Source organism: Amblyraja radiata, chromosome 1 (genome assembly GCF_010909765.2).
Source record: "Amblyraja radiata isolate CabotCenter1 chromosome 1, sAmbRad1.1.pri, whole genome shotgun sequence".
Lineage (NCBI taxonomy): Eukaryota > Metazoa > Chordata > Chondrichthyes > Rajiformes > Rajidae > Amblyraja > Amblyraja radiata.
This window is the reverse complement of record NC_045956.1, coordinates 24,879,620-24,893,077: the sequence shown is the minus strand read 5'-3', so window position 1 is coordinate 24,893,077 and position 13,458 is coordinate 24,879,620. Positions and strand designations below refer to the sequence as shown.

The following is a 13,458-nucleotide window of genomic DNA, read 5'->3' as shown; positions in this document are numbered from 1 at the left end:
ACGATGTGCATATCTTTATTCAAAGGTTCAAAGGTTATTTAATTGGTCACATACACCTAGGTGTAGTGAAATGCTTCTTGCCAATGCAGCACATAAAGGATACAGACATAACAGTAATAAAGAAATTTAAACATAAAAACATCCCCCCACAATGGTTCCCATTATGAGGGAAGGCACAATGTCCAGTCCCCATCCCATGTCCACCCATAGTCGGGCCTATTGAGGCCTCCGCAGTTGCCTTTACTGAGGCCCGATGTTCCAGGCCGTTCTCGCCGGATGATGGTGCTCCGGCGTAGGGAGAATCCTCTCAGCAGCATGGGACACCTGGAACGGCCGCTTCCCTTAATGGAGACCGCGGCTGCCGAAGCCAACAAGGCCGCGCCGGATGGAGCTCAACCACTGGCGATCTCATCGAGAGATCCCAGGCTCTTTATCCAGCAATCTAAGGCTGATTGGATGAGTGATAATACTAAGGAAGGTAGAGTGTCACATGATGAATGAATTGTGACAATTGACAGATATCTTGACCACAATTGGAGAATGGTCTTCTTGTGGTGCACAAGTGATAGAATGAAGCCATTCTGATATTGGGTACACTGGGGATGCTTCGATAGCCTCATAAATCCAGTCTGACACATGGCTTGAAGCTGGGGTAGAGACTTCATCTACAGGAATCTGAGAGCTTGTTCATTCTGACTGACCTCTTGATGGCAAAGTGGATGCAGCTTGTAAATAAAGCTCCTGCACCCACCAGATGGGTTTATGAGTAGCCGTCCTCCTTTGTGTCAATCCCGAGGTGCTGAAGTTGAGGCTGTCAAGACTTTCACAAGACATTGGCCATGCTTGTCTTCAGGCCCAGCAGGCAGTAGGTCATCTGCTCGGAGGCCGCAAGGATGTGTCATCCCCTTAAATGAGCTTGCTCAGATGCACCATTCTGTGGAGTACTGACACCAGGAAGACTACTGTTGTTCCAGAAGAAGGCTCAACGGTTCCTTGATGGCAGTTAGAGATGCGTTTATCAGTAACCCACAGGCCCCAACAAAACGTATTCAAAGCAAAGCTGTTCAATATGTCCAGGAAATACCCTGTGTGCAGAGTATAGTCTCCTGAAATCTGCATGAATTTCATGATACCATTCGACATGTCCAACAGCAGCTCAGTCAGAACTGGCAACTACTATTTAGATTTCAGAGATACAGTATGGAAACAGGCCCTTTGGTCCACCAAGTCTACGCCGACCAGCGGTCATCCCATACACCAGCACTATCCAACACACTGGGGTCCTTTCATAATTTACAGAAGCCAATTAGCCCACAAACCTGCACACCTTTGTAGTGTGGGAGGAAACCGGAACATCCGGAGTAAACCCACGCAGTCATAGGAGAATGTACAAACTCCATACAGACAGCACCCATAGTCAGGATCGAATCCGGGAGGATGGCGCTGTAAGGCAGCAACTCTACTGCTGTGCTACTTTGATGCCAGAGGCTCTTGTGGTCATCCATTCCACGCTAGAACAGGAACAATACACATTGAGGTAGAGCCCACCAAGTTAAATGCCAAGGTAAACAGATAGTTACTGAAGCGTTTATATTGAGTGGACCAGGTCACCATGTTTGTACAAATCTTCTCAAACCTTTCTCTGAAGGTTTCCTAAGGCCCAACGCATTATTTGTGAAGAAACCCTTTTACCGAATCTCTCAAGGGATATTTCAGAGGCTTCAATTGCTCCCAGACTTTTCTCTCTGCTCCTCCACCTCCATCCAAGGTTACCATGCTCATGTATAGGAAGGAAGTGCAGATGCTGGTTTAAACCGAAGATAGACACAAAATGCTGGAGTAACTCAGCGGGACAGGTAGCATCCCTGGAGAGAAGGTATGCGCGATGTTTCGGGTCGAGGCCCTTCTTTAGACTGTTGATCATATGAGCAGACTCCATGCTCAATACAATACAAATTTATTGTCATTTGAGTCCCAGTGAGACTCAAACGAAATTTTGTTTCCACAGCCATACAAACAAAGACAATGTCCTACAGACATACACACAATTAAGTTCACACAAACATCCATCACAGTGAACCCACTGTGATGGAAGGCAAAGTCTTTTCTCTCCCCTGCTCTCCATGTCTCTCCCGATGTCCAAGCCCCAGGCGGGTGATGATAAGTCCCACGGCCATTTTAGGCCGCGCGGGGCGATTTACGGCCCCGCTCCCGGTCTGAAAGTACAAGGTCGGAGCCCCAGCGTGCGATGGTGAGTCCCACGGCCATGAAGCTCATAACAGGTTTCGGTGACATTTTGCAATGGAAAGTTGCAGCCTGTTTGTGTACAGCCTGGATCTCTTAAAAACTGACAATCACCAGGTAAAATGGGAGCAGAGTATGTTGTGCGGAATTGAGTGTTTCAGGGATATTCAAGATGTACACATCAAGTTAAATTCAACAACTGCTGTTAAAGTTATTCTCAGTGAATGAATAAGATATGAAAATTGTTCTCATGTCTCTCTGGAGGGTTTTCTCATCCCTGATTCACTTGGGATGGAACTGTGATGGGCTAGAAATATTTTGAACTACAGATTTAAATCTCCAACAACATCAAAATCCCCCTTCATAGGATTTAAAGTCAATCCTTCCCTTTACCTGCTTTTTCTCTCTGTAAAGATGCTTGGCTTCCCCTCAGTTTATGCACAATATTCTCTCTTCTCGTTTCACCAGTAACGCACCATCTGGTGATTGTCACCACTTTAAAGGCACCCAGGCTGCACCCAAACAGGATGCTCCTATCCATTAGAAATGTCAGTTCAGTTTAGTATATTGTCACATGTACCGAGGTACAGTGAAAAGCTTTTGTGGCATGCTAACCACTCAGGGGAATGACAATACATGATTGCAATCGAGTCATTCACAGTGTACAGATACATGATAAGGGAATAGCGTTTAGTGCTAGGTAAAGCCAGTAAAGTCCAACCAAAGATGTTCCCAGGGTCACCGTCACCAATGAGGTAGATAGTAGTTCAGGACTGCTCTCCAGTTGTGATAGGACGATTCAGTTGCCTAACACCTGGGTAGAATTTTGTCCCTGAATCTGGAGATGTGCGTTTTCACACTTCTATACCTTTTGTCTCATGGGAGACGGAAGACGAGGGAGTGGTTAGGGTGTGACTGGACCTTGATTATGCTGCTGGCCTTGCCGAGGTAGCGTGAGGTATAAATTGAGTCAATAGAAGGGAGGTTGGTTTGTGTGATGGTCTGGGCTGCTCCATAATTCGCCGCAATTTTTTGTCTGTTATTCAAATGTATTTTCTTGGATATAAAACACCGCTTTTCGTCCAGAACTTATGAAGGGCGTCATAAACCTATAACGTAGGTTATTTCTTGTTTGTCTAGGTACGCGTTTGCCAATGGACGCACTGTGCACACGAGGCAGGTGGTGCTCCTTCCGACGGCTCTGCAGCGAAAGTCATCCTCATCGGGAGAGAAGAGAAAAATATCGTGGACCACAAGGAACTGCAGATACTGCTTTACAAAATAAAAGTCACAAAGTGCGGAGTAACTCAGCGGGTCAGGCAGCATCTCCGGAGAACATGAATACAATTATCTATCCCGTGTTATCCAGGGATGCTGCCTGACCCCCGAAGTTCCACAGCCGCTGCTGCTGTCCTTCTACCGGTGCGCTGTGGAAAGTATCCTCTCCTATGGCATCCTGGTGTGGTTTGCTAGCTGCACTGTGGCTGAAAGGAAGGCACTACAGTGAGTTATTAAAACAGCACAGAGCATCACAAACGCTCAACTACCCTCCCTGGATGACATTTACAGGGCCCGATGTTTACGCCGGGCCACAAACATCAAACAGGACTCATCCCACCCTGTCAAACACCTTTTCACTCTGCTGCCCTCTGGGAGGCGAAACAGGTCTCTGAAGGCTAGCACCGGTAGACTAATTAACAGTTTCTACCCACGTTCCATAAAAGATATTGCCGGTATATGAGTCAATGGTTGTTTGTGTTTTTGTTATTTTAATCTTTTATCCCGTATCTTCTATGTATACCACTGAAGGAGATGCAATGAAATTTCGTTGTACAGTTGTTGTGCAATGACAATAAACGTATTAGATTAGATTTGATTTGATTTGAAGTTACTCCAGAACTTGGTGTGTCTTTTACAGAAAAATATTGGATGGTTTACCACTAAAGTAACGCCGCGCATCGGCCAGGCGAGGTCGCTGCTCCACCTGTGAAGGGTTTCCATAGAGAACGGCATCCTAACTTTGAATGCGTGCGCGGTTACTCAATATGATTTCCTCTTTCTGCTGATCATCACAATAACAAATTAGACCAAGCTCTCAGTTTCCTGGTTCGAATATAAGAGAGGGGAAAAAAATCAGCGTTCGTGTGAGTGTTTCTCACAGAAGACTCAGGTTGCCCCACTTCCATGGGCAGGAGCCTGGACGTCTGCTCCATTCTCAAGGGAAAGCACATTAGCGCACATTTCTTAACCCAGTACAAAAATCAATGGCACAAAAATAAAAAAAAACAAGCCATCCCGAATGAGAGGCAGGCGATTTTCACTGACAGTCTGAAATGCAAAAGTATCTGCAATCATTTTTTTTTCTGCACCAAGCGATTGTCATTAATCGCAATGTGTACAGTACTGATGTAAATAAACAGGTGCGCATCGTCGCGCATATTTTCATGTGTGTAACATCATATATCAATGGCGCAATGCTAGCGCCAATCATGCAGAAGCAGATGGATGCAGATAGTTTTCTTTTGCAAAGAATCCCCGATCAGACATTGACTGGTAACCACAGCTATGCAGACAATTAACAAAAATGCAAAGCTTTTCCTCAACGACCAGTTGGTCCCATCATCAAATTTCAATCCTAAAATTCCGGTTTCTTGCAGGGGTACCTTGACACAACACCCCCCACTCTCTCTCTCTCTCCCATCCTGCCGTTTATTTCCACTGAGATTTGTCTTTTACCCTGGCGTGTGCAATGGTAATCGAAGCGATGGTGACAAATCCGCCACATCTCTTAAGGTCTCGCGAAGCCAAGTGACTTAAAAGATGCAGTAATTGCTTTCTGTAAAAGTTCAGATCAGCTGTGCTTAATGGAAGAAAAATACTTCTATCGCCTCACATTTCCACAGTGCAAGCGTTGTAGTCTGTGACACGCGTGCACTAAATATGGAAATGATAGATCTGCTGTGCTATTTGATCCACCTGGTCATGGCTCTGTTTCCCAGCACTGCCAGCATCAATACCAGCAGTTCAGCAAGGCAGCCAGTGATCTGAATTTGAGATTAGTTCTTCACTTTGAAAAAAATATTTACAGTTGAAATGCTTACCGAGCAAAGCGAATGTGTTCCCCGTGACTAGGGAGAACAGATGTTGTTAACTGAGATACAAACACGCCGATGGTTTCATGACAACGTTTGATGACATCTATGATACTGACACTATAATCAATTTTGCCTATTTAAGAGAAGATGGCTCCGAGGTTTGCCATCCTATTGCAGATTATTTTCACTCAGAGGACGTTTTGCACAGTTTTGCAATACAAGTACTGCACAGAATTTCACTGGCGATTATTTATAATGGTTATTAAGATAGAAAAAAAATGGCTATGCTAAAACATACATTATTCGGATGGTTTTAAGCATTTTGTGTTATCATTGACCAGTTTGATTTTATGTCAACAGGAAACATGATAACGTTTTCAGAAAAAAAGTGTTATTGTCATTGGCATTGGGTTGCATTTGACCAATGTGTACAAATTCGTGCAGCTAATGAATTATGTTAATAATTTAATCTCATAAAAGCAATAGGGGTCACGGAGAGCCTTCATCATATCAGTAAAGTGAGACAAAAATTTGTTGCCAGTAATATTTTCATGCATTGTAACCGGGAAAGGTAGATAGAATGAAATGTCAAAGATATTTGCAAACATCGTTAGCAAAAAAATGTTAATAAAACATTAAAGAGGAAACTAGTTGAATATTAGAAAATGGTCACAATAACGGGCTCATATCCAGCGGATGGGGTGGGTATTGGATAAAGTTGAGAATAAATGCAATCGGGGAAAACAATGCAATGATTATGTCACGAATACCGGTTTCGTTTGGATTTATTGTTTTCTTATTGTTCGTCCTGTTTTAAATTTCATATTTAAGATGATTACTCATTTGAAGGGGCAAATTCAATGAAACGTGTTGTCAAGACTTTTGGACTGGGCTCCAGCAACCTTCCAGGTCGGCCAAACACACAGATTAGTACTCAGGCACGACTACTTTAAGAAGCAGCGGCCTAGAGGAGAGCCCCGACCCGAAACGTCGCCTATCCATTCCCTCCACTTATTCTCCCTTACCCACCGAGTCACTCCAGCGCTTTGTGCTTTGCTCTGAAGATAGACACAAAATGCTGGTGTAACTCGGCGGGACAGGCAGCAACGCTGGAGTGACATTTTCGGGTCGAGACCCTTCTTCGGATTTTAGTTTGTTCTGTCGGTCTAACGAAGATAAAGATTATGTTTGGAGAAACAAGGAACTGCAGATGCTGGATTTACAAAGAAAAATACACAAACTGCTGGAGTAACTGACTGGGCCAGGCAACATCTCTGGAGAACATGGATAAGTAATGTTTCGGGTCGGGATCCTTTTTCAGATTGTCTGAAGAAGGGTCGAAGACGGAACCATCACCTATTCATTTTCTCCAGAGATGCTGCCTGACCCGTCCAATTACTACAACGATTAGTATATTTTGTAAGGTCATTTTTCTTCCCTTAGCTAGGGCTGTTTCCCCTCTGTTTTGTGTTTCAGTATCTGACAATGTATCAATTGAGCCTTCATATTGCTATTCATTTACAACCTTGCTCTGGGCAATCAGTAATGTTGCTCATCCCTTCCAGCCACGATTTATCCGGTTAATATCACAAAGTGTGTCATCTAAGATCTTACCTACGAATGATCTTATTTACGGTTGGAAACCGTCATTCGGTTGATCAAATAGGCAGAACAAAGTGGAAACTGAAACGAGACGATCTCTCGAGTTCAATGACACCACATACTACGTATTGGCATATTTTGTTTCCAAAGTTCAGTGTAAGACTTGGGAAAACGATATGATGATCCCAGTGCGCGTCTCTGTAGGACTGCGCCCGCAAGATTAAGTATTTCACTTTGATCAGAAGGGCTTTTTTTTTTTCAATTTCGGATATGCGATCCCGGACGAATGCAAGCGCTTTGCTCGCAGTGACAGTTACAATATCTGAAGACGTGCTCAGGAAGTGACAGTGGTTGAGTGAAATGCTGAAATGTCATCAAAGCTGACGTTGCCGCCTCTGCCTTGAAACACCAACATGTCGACAGATCTATTCTTTGAGCAACACGGAGCTTATCTTTCGGTCACATAGGTTGCAAATTTGATTAATTTTGTTAAACTGTAAACGTTGCCAGCGGCAGGACTTTAATCCGGAAATTCTACGATTACAGAGTTTGCACAGAGTTGTAAATCAATGCTCGGCGCAGTTACGGCGCTGCAGCGGCTGCAGGTAATTTGAGAAATGCAGAAAATATTCAGCAATTCACGGGGAATAGTAGGAATAAACAACATTTATAATACCGGGCATGTGAACATCCTGCTCGCATTAAAACATGCTTAAAGTCAATGTCCATGTGCAAGTATGGTTCTTTGCGATGGACATAGGCATCGCTATTGCTCGCGATTCTCAAGTAAATTGTATGTTTCAAGTTGTGAAGGAAGGAACTGCAGATGCTGGTTGAAACCGAAGATAGACGCAAAATCGCTGGAGTAACTCAGCGGGAGAGGCAACATCTCTGGAGAGAAAGAATAGGTGACGTTTCGGGAAGCAGGGTCTCGACCCGAAACGCCACGTTATATGTTTCTTATAAAAACATATAAAATTATAAAAGGACTGGACAAGCTAGATGCAGGAAAAATGTTCCCAGTGTTGGGCGAGTCCAGAACCAGGGGGCAACAGCCTTAGAATAAAGACTGAGGTGAGAAAAAAAAATCCCCCAGAGAGTTCTGAATTTGTGGCATTCCCTGCCACAGAGGGCAGTGGAGGCCAAGTCACTGGATGGATTTAAGAGAGAGTTAGATAGACCTGTAGGGGCTAGTGAAATCAATGGATATGGGGAGAAGGCAGGCACGGGTTATTGATTGGGGACGATCAGCCATGATCACAATGAATGGCGGTGCTGACTCGAAGGGCCGAATGGCCTCCTCCTGCACGTATTTTCTATGTTTCTATGCCACCTATTCCCTCTCTCTAGAAATGCTGCCTGACCCGCTGAGTTACTCCAGCATTTTGTATCTATCTTCTGTATATTTCAAGTTCATTACTTCAGTTGGTTGTCGAAAATGGGATGCCAAAACACAATCAGTATTCTATTGAAAACAATGTTTCCAAACCATTCGGGCTAGGCCAAAAGGAGAAAATGAATGACTCGTATGTAGGAAAAATTTGATGGCGCGAAGTTTCCTTGTTTAGGTTTAGACACAAAATGCTGGAGTAACTCAGCGGGACAGACAGCCTCCCTGGAGAGAAGTTTCGGATCGAACCCCTTCTTAGGTAGGGCGGAGAGAAATATACAGATCGCAGGATGTTGTTCTCAGCGCTGTAGTTTAACAATTACAGAGACAGTCCGCAAAAGTCCAAAGTCGGCAATGTGGTGAAGGGTCGTTCAGAATACCGATAACAGCCCGATAAAAGTATTGAATTGCAACATTGTCCACGTATTTTTGTGGGGATTTTCCCCGCTGGTGTGGGTTATCTTATTTTGAAAAGGATCAATGATGTATTGCAAAAAAAATAAAAAATCCTCTTCACCGATCAAGGCTGAAATAAAATCTGTCGCCTTTAATAATCAACCCCATTCTAGATGGGCCACCGCCAGTTAAACGGACAAGGGGACACACAAGGAACAAGGGACTGCGCAAACTGCACGACACATTGGCAACTGTATAGATGCGTGAGAAGAAAACCGAGAACGGAAAACAAGAATACTAATTATTGTTTGTGGGAATATTTTTTTATGAGAACCACGCCTCTCTTTACTCGGATAACTTTAAAAACACGCTTGCTTAGACAACTAGGCACGCGACATTTCTGGCTTCGCGCCCGACCGAGAAATAATATTTTGAAAAGCACAACATTCAATTCAATAGAAACGGGTGGGGGAGATAGTCTCGGTGGTTTAATCGAAGTATGCGGTAGTACAGCAGTTGCCAAATATTCTCCCGCTTCAGAAATTCAGTTATAATTATCCAAACTGGCCGAGCACGATTTTTAAGGTCCATTTATTATTTTCTTTTTGTACAATCAGTGGACACCAGCGGAATTGAAATTGTTGATGGCGGGCCTTTCACCGTACTTTCACCGTGTCAAGCTGCAGGGTTGTGGGATAAATTAAAACGATTTGAAAACAATGCATGGAATTGGCAAACCAATGTCCATCGACGAAGGCTGGAACTTTACAAAGTTTCGGCAAAGTCTATCCACATTTTCAGAGAGATACATATTCAGTCAGGGCATACACTCATAGATAAGATGCACCTTTCAGTATTCAGAGAGGTGATTTAAATGTGCACTCGCCCGACTGCGGCACATTAAGAATTTAAAAACATGCGCATATTTGAATTAAGAGTAATCCTACCACAGATTCCTCCCGCTTTCAGTGAGGTTGCAAATTAAAATTCTGTTTGGAATGATCGGATCCTGTCTGGAACCTCGGTGCTTAAGAGAGAGCTCAACACAATTTACAAAAGTCAAAAGAGAACATCCGAAATGTCGCCTACCCATCTCCCGAGATGCTGCCTGGCCCGCTGAGCTACTCCAACACGCTGTGTTGGGTCAGGCAGCATCTCTGGAGAGAAGGAATGGGCAACGTTTCGGGACGAGACACCTCTTCAGCCAGACTGTCTCGACCCGAAACATCGCCGATTCCTTCTCTCCAGAGATGCTGCCTGTCCCGCTGAGTTACTCCAGCTTTTTGTGTCTATCTTCGGTTTAAACCAGCATCTGCAGTTCCTTCCTACACATAATGCAGTCTATTGGTTCTCTTATCTAAAGTTTTGAAGCCGTGTCCAATAATTTTCCATGGCCAACCTTTCCCAATTTGCAGAATTGATTTAGCCAATCACTAATTTGACCCCATCTCAAATCTAACTGGCGTGTGTTACTCCCGTTTGAAGGAATCTCGCCGGCCTTTAATCCGGATTTAATTTGAACCGCAGATTCCAATTGTAAACTGCACCTTTTGTGCAGATGCGTGCTGTTTCAATTTGACACAAAAGTCAACCTTGCAAAGTAAATACATCGAACTGCAAATCGATTTAGTGAAAATACTTAGCTGATATGATTAAATATAATTTGATTTGTTGTGGAGTGCTTTGTAAGCATGATATTTGTTTGCATTTCAGTGACATGTTCGTTCAGTTTCAAGCCACAAACTCATGGATGTACACGAAAGAATCCAACTAATAACGGCGGTGAGGGTTTTCAAATGTTGCCATTCCTGGACTCTGAGGAATTCAAAAGAGTCCACGAGGTAATGGGATTTCTGTCCTTCCGTCATTCGATATCTAACCCGGTGTTGTTGTTCGTGAGCTTGTTTATTATTTAGGAAGTTCTTTACAAATAAAAGCTGATTGCGACATTGGTAGTGCGAGTGCCTTTGAATAACTGATGCTGCCCTTTAAGACAACTGATCCTCGGTGAATTTATCTTTGAAACTACCCCCGCCAAAACGTGTTGACGGCGCGACGCAGCGAAAACATCTATAACAATTGTTCAGTGCAGTTGTTGGATAGTTTCGGAATAGTGAACAAATTAGATCATTATAAGTTTAATCACAACAAGTAATACATTCTTATAAGCGACATAAAATATACACCAACCATCTGGACTTTAAAATCACAGGCCGGGTTGGAGCTGTCAGTACCATAAGAGTTCGATGATCAATCATTTTATTTCCTCTGCGGTCATTATTGTTTAATATGGTAATTCCCGACCTGCTAATATCAGATAACCTTCAACCACCGTGCCATTTACAAGCCATATATGTAGAAATATGCCTTTCATTGGGAGACTCGCTGTAATTTATCATCCCATGAATTAACCGTGCTAATTGCTTATGGAGTGTTACTTGTATCGTAATCCTATATATCTTGAATCTGGCACAGGATTTTTGATGCAAGCCAGCTGTTTTGGTAAGCGGGGTTCTTATGGACAAACTTAAATATATCTAATTATACGTTCGAAAAAGTAAGCCTGAAATATCAATAGGCTAGCTGAGATGTTCGATTTTTATGCAACGTTTATACCACCGTCCCATCTAAAGCATTTCTATCAGTCCAGGTTGTAAATTACACCATGAAAGTTAATAACAGCACTGATGTCGGTGTAGGAAGGAATCGCAGATGCTGGTTTAAACCGCAGATGGATGCTACATGCTGGAGTAACTCTGCGGGACAGGCAGCATCTCTGGAGAGAAGGAATGGGTGACGTTTCGGGTCGAGACCCTTCTTCAGACCTAATCTATTTGCCTTTGAGCATAACTTGCAGGTAAATGAATACAGTTACTGATGAATCATAGAAGAGTTTGCAAAATGAAGTCTTCAAGCATCAGACCGTTCCTAAAATATAGTTAAATAAGATGACCACATATGGATTTGCTTGTTGATTACCGTATGATATGACCAAGGCCAGTGTCGCAAATCCCTCTGAGCTTCCGCGTGGTTATCTGTAACCACCAGTATCCGCAGATGCTGAAATCTTGAGCAAAGCACAGTGATGGAGAAACTCAGCGGCTCAGGCAGCATCTGTGGAGGGAATGGGTAGACGATGTTTCTGAAGAATGACCCGTAAGTTTAGGAGAGTTGCGGGATAGTGACTAGAGATTCAACACGTTTATTTCAGTCATGACTTCTTCTCTTTTTGCGCAGTGATGAATCATCTATATTAAACTAATACTAATTCATATTTTGTCAATTGCATTTACTTTCATAGATGTTGATACTTTGAGAGTGGTTAATTCAAACAAATGTTCGACGGAAATGTCGATGGGTTTGAGACGCAGACCACTTAAAATCTATTAGAATGGCAGTACTGTGCATGTATGATGGGCGAGTGGTCACTCTTGTTCCCGTGCTCATGAATAAGAACAGCACATCCAGGTTCTGAAGAAGGATCTCGACCCGAAACGTCACCCATTCCTTCTCTCCAGCGATGCTGCCTGACCCACTGAGCTCCTGCATTTTGTGTCTATCTTCGGTGTAAACCAGCATCTGCAGTTTCTTTCTACACGGGCGGCCACGGTGGCGCGGCGGTAGAGTCGCTGCCTTACAGCGCAGGAGACTACGGATGCTGTCTGTACGGAGTTTGTATCTTCTCCCCAGGACCGCGTTGGTTTTCTCCGAGATCTTCTGTTTCCTCCCACACTCCAAAGGCGTACAGGTTTGTAGGTTAATTGGCTTGGTGTATGTGTAAAATTGTCCCTAGTGTGTGCAGGATAGTGTTAGTGTGCGGGGATCGCTGGTCGTTGCGGACTCGGTGGGCCGAAGGGCCTGTTTACGCGCTGTATCTCCAAACGAAACTAAAACAGCCGAACTGCAGAACCTTCCGATTCTCAAACCAGGTGGTTCATTTTCACACCAGAAAGAGACGTGCAAATGTTATGGTAAAAGGATAGCGATTGGGCCATTGCAAGAAGCCATTAATGCGCTCAACACGGTTTTCATTGGCAATGTTTAAAGATGGCGTGACGGTCCGTTTCCGCAAATTATTCACAGTATTGACATCGGGGAGTGAGACAGAATACAGATAATAGCACGGTTACCGCCGATCACCCATTAGCGGGGATTAACTCTCGGTTACTAGAGGGAGATACACAGCTATTTTTGAAGTTGTCGAAGTAATAGTCCAATAACAGGAGACACTTACTCACCACACTTATTGTGTGGTGTCAATCCATTTATGCTTGTTCCCGGAATGGGCTTCAATAAGTCAATCATTAACAGAACTTCGGAAACATAGACAGAATACAACGGAGGGTGAAGATAATGCTATTATTGAGCCAAGAAACAGCAGATGCTGGAATCTTAAGAACAACACAAAGTGCTGGAGCGACTCGGCGGGTCAGGCAGCATCTGTGGGGTGAATGGATAGGCGAGGTCTCGGCTTGGGATCCTTCTTCGGGCTGTAAGGGTCATGACCCGAAACCTCGGCTGTCCATTTTCACTCCCCAGATGCTGTTTATCCAGCTGAGTTGTTCCAGCATGTGTGCTTTTTATTTTATTCTTCTTCTCCGTTTCAGGTAGTGTGGTGGGAGGGAGTGAGGTATGGCTTGTCCTCTTCTCTATTGTGTGGGTTCTAAGGAGCAGCGGAATGCGGCACGGAGAGACAGGAGGTGCGGGATGGAGCGGGGATGTGCTGGCGGT

The 13,458-nt window shown here is 43.9% G+C and overlaps 1 long non-coding RNA gene across 1 annotated transcript in view; it reads right to left on the bottom strand.

The window, feature by feature from the left end:
- The window catches only part of LOC116970768, a 38,919-nt gene that overhangs the window by 18,017 nt on the left and 7,444 nt on the right, over positions 1 to 13,458 (bottom strand). The window lies entirely within an intron of this gene.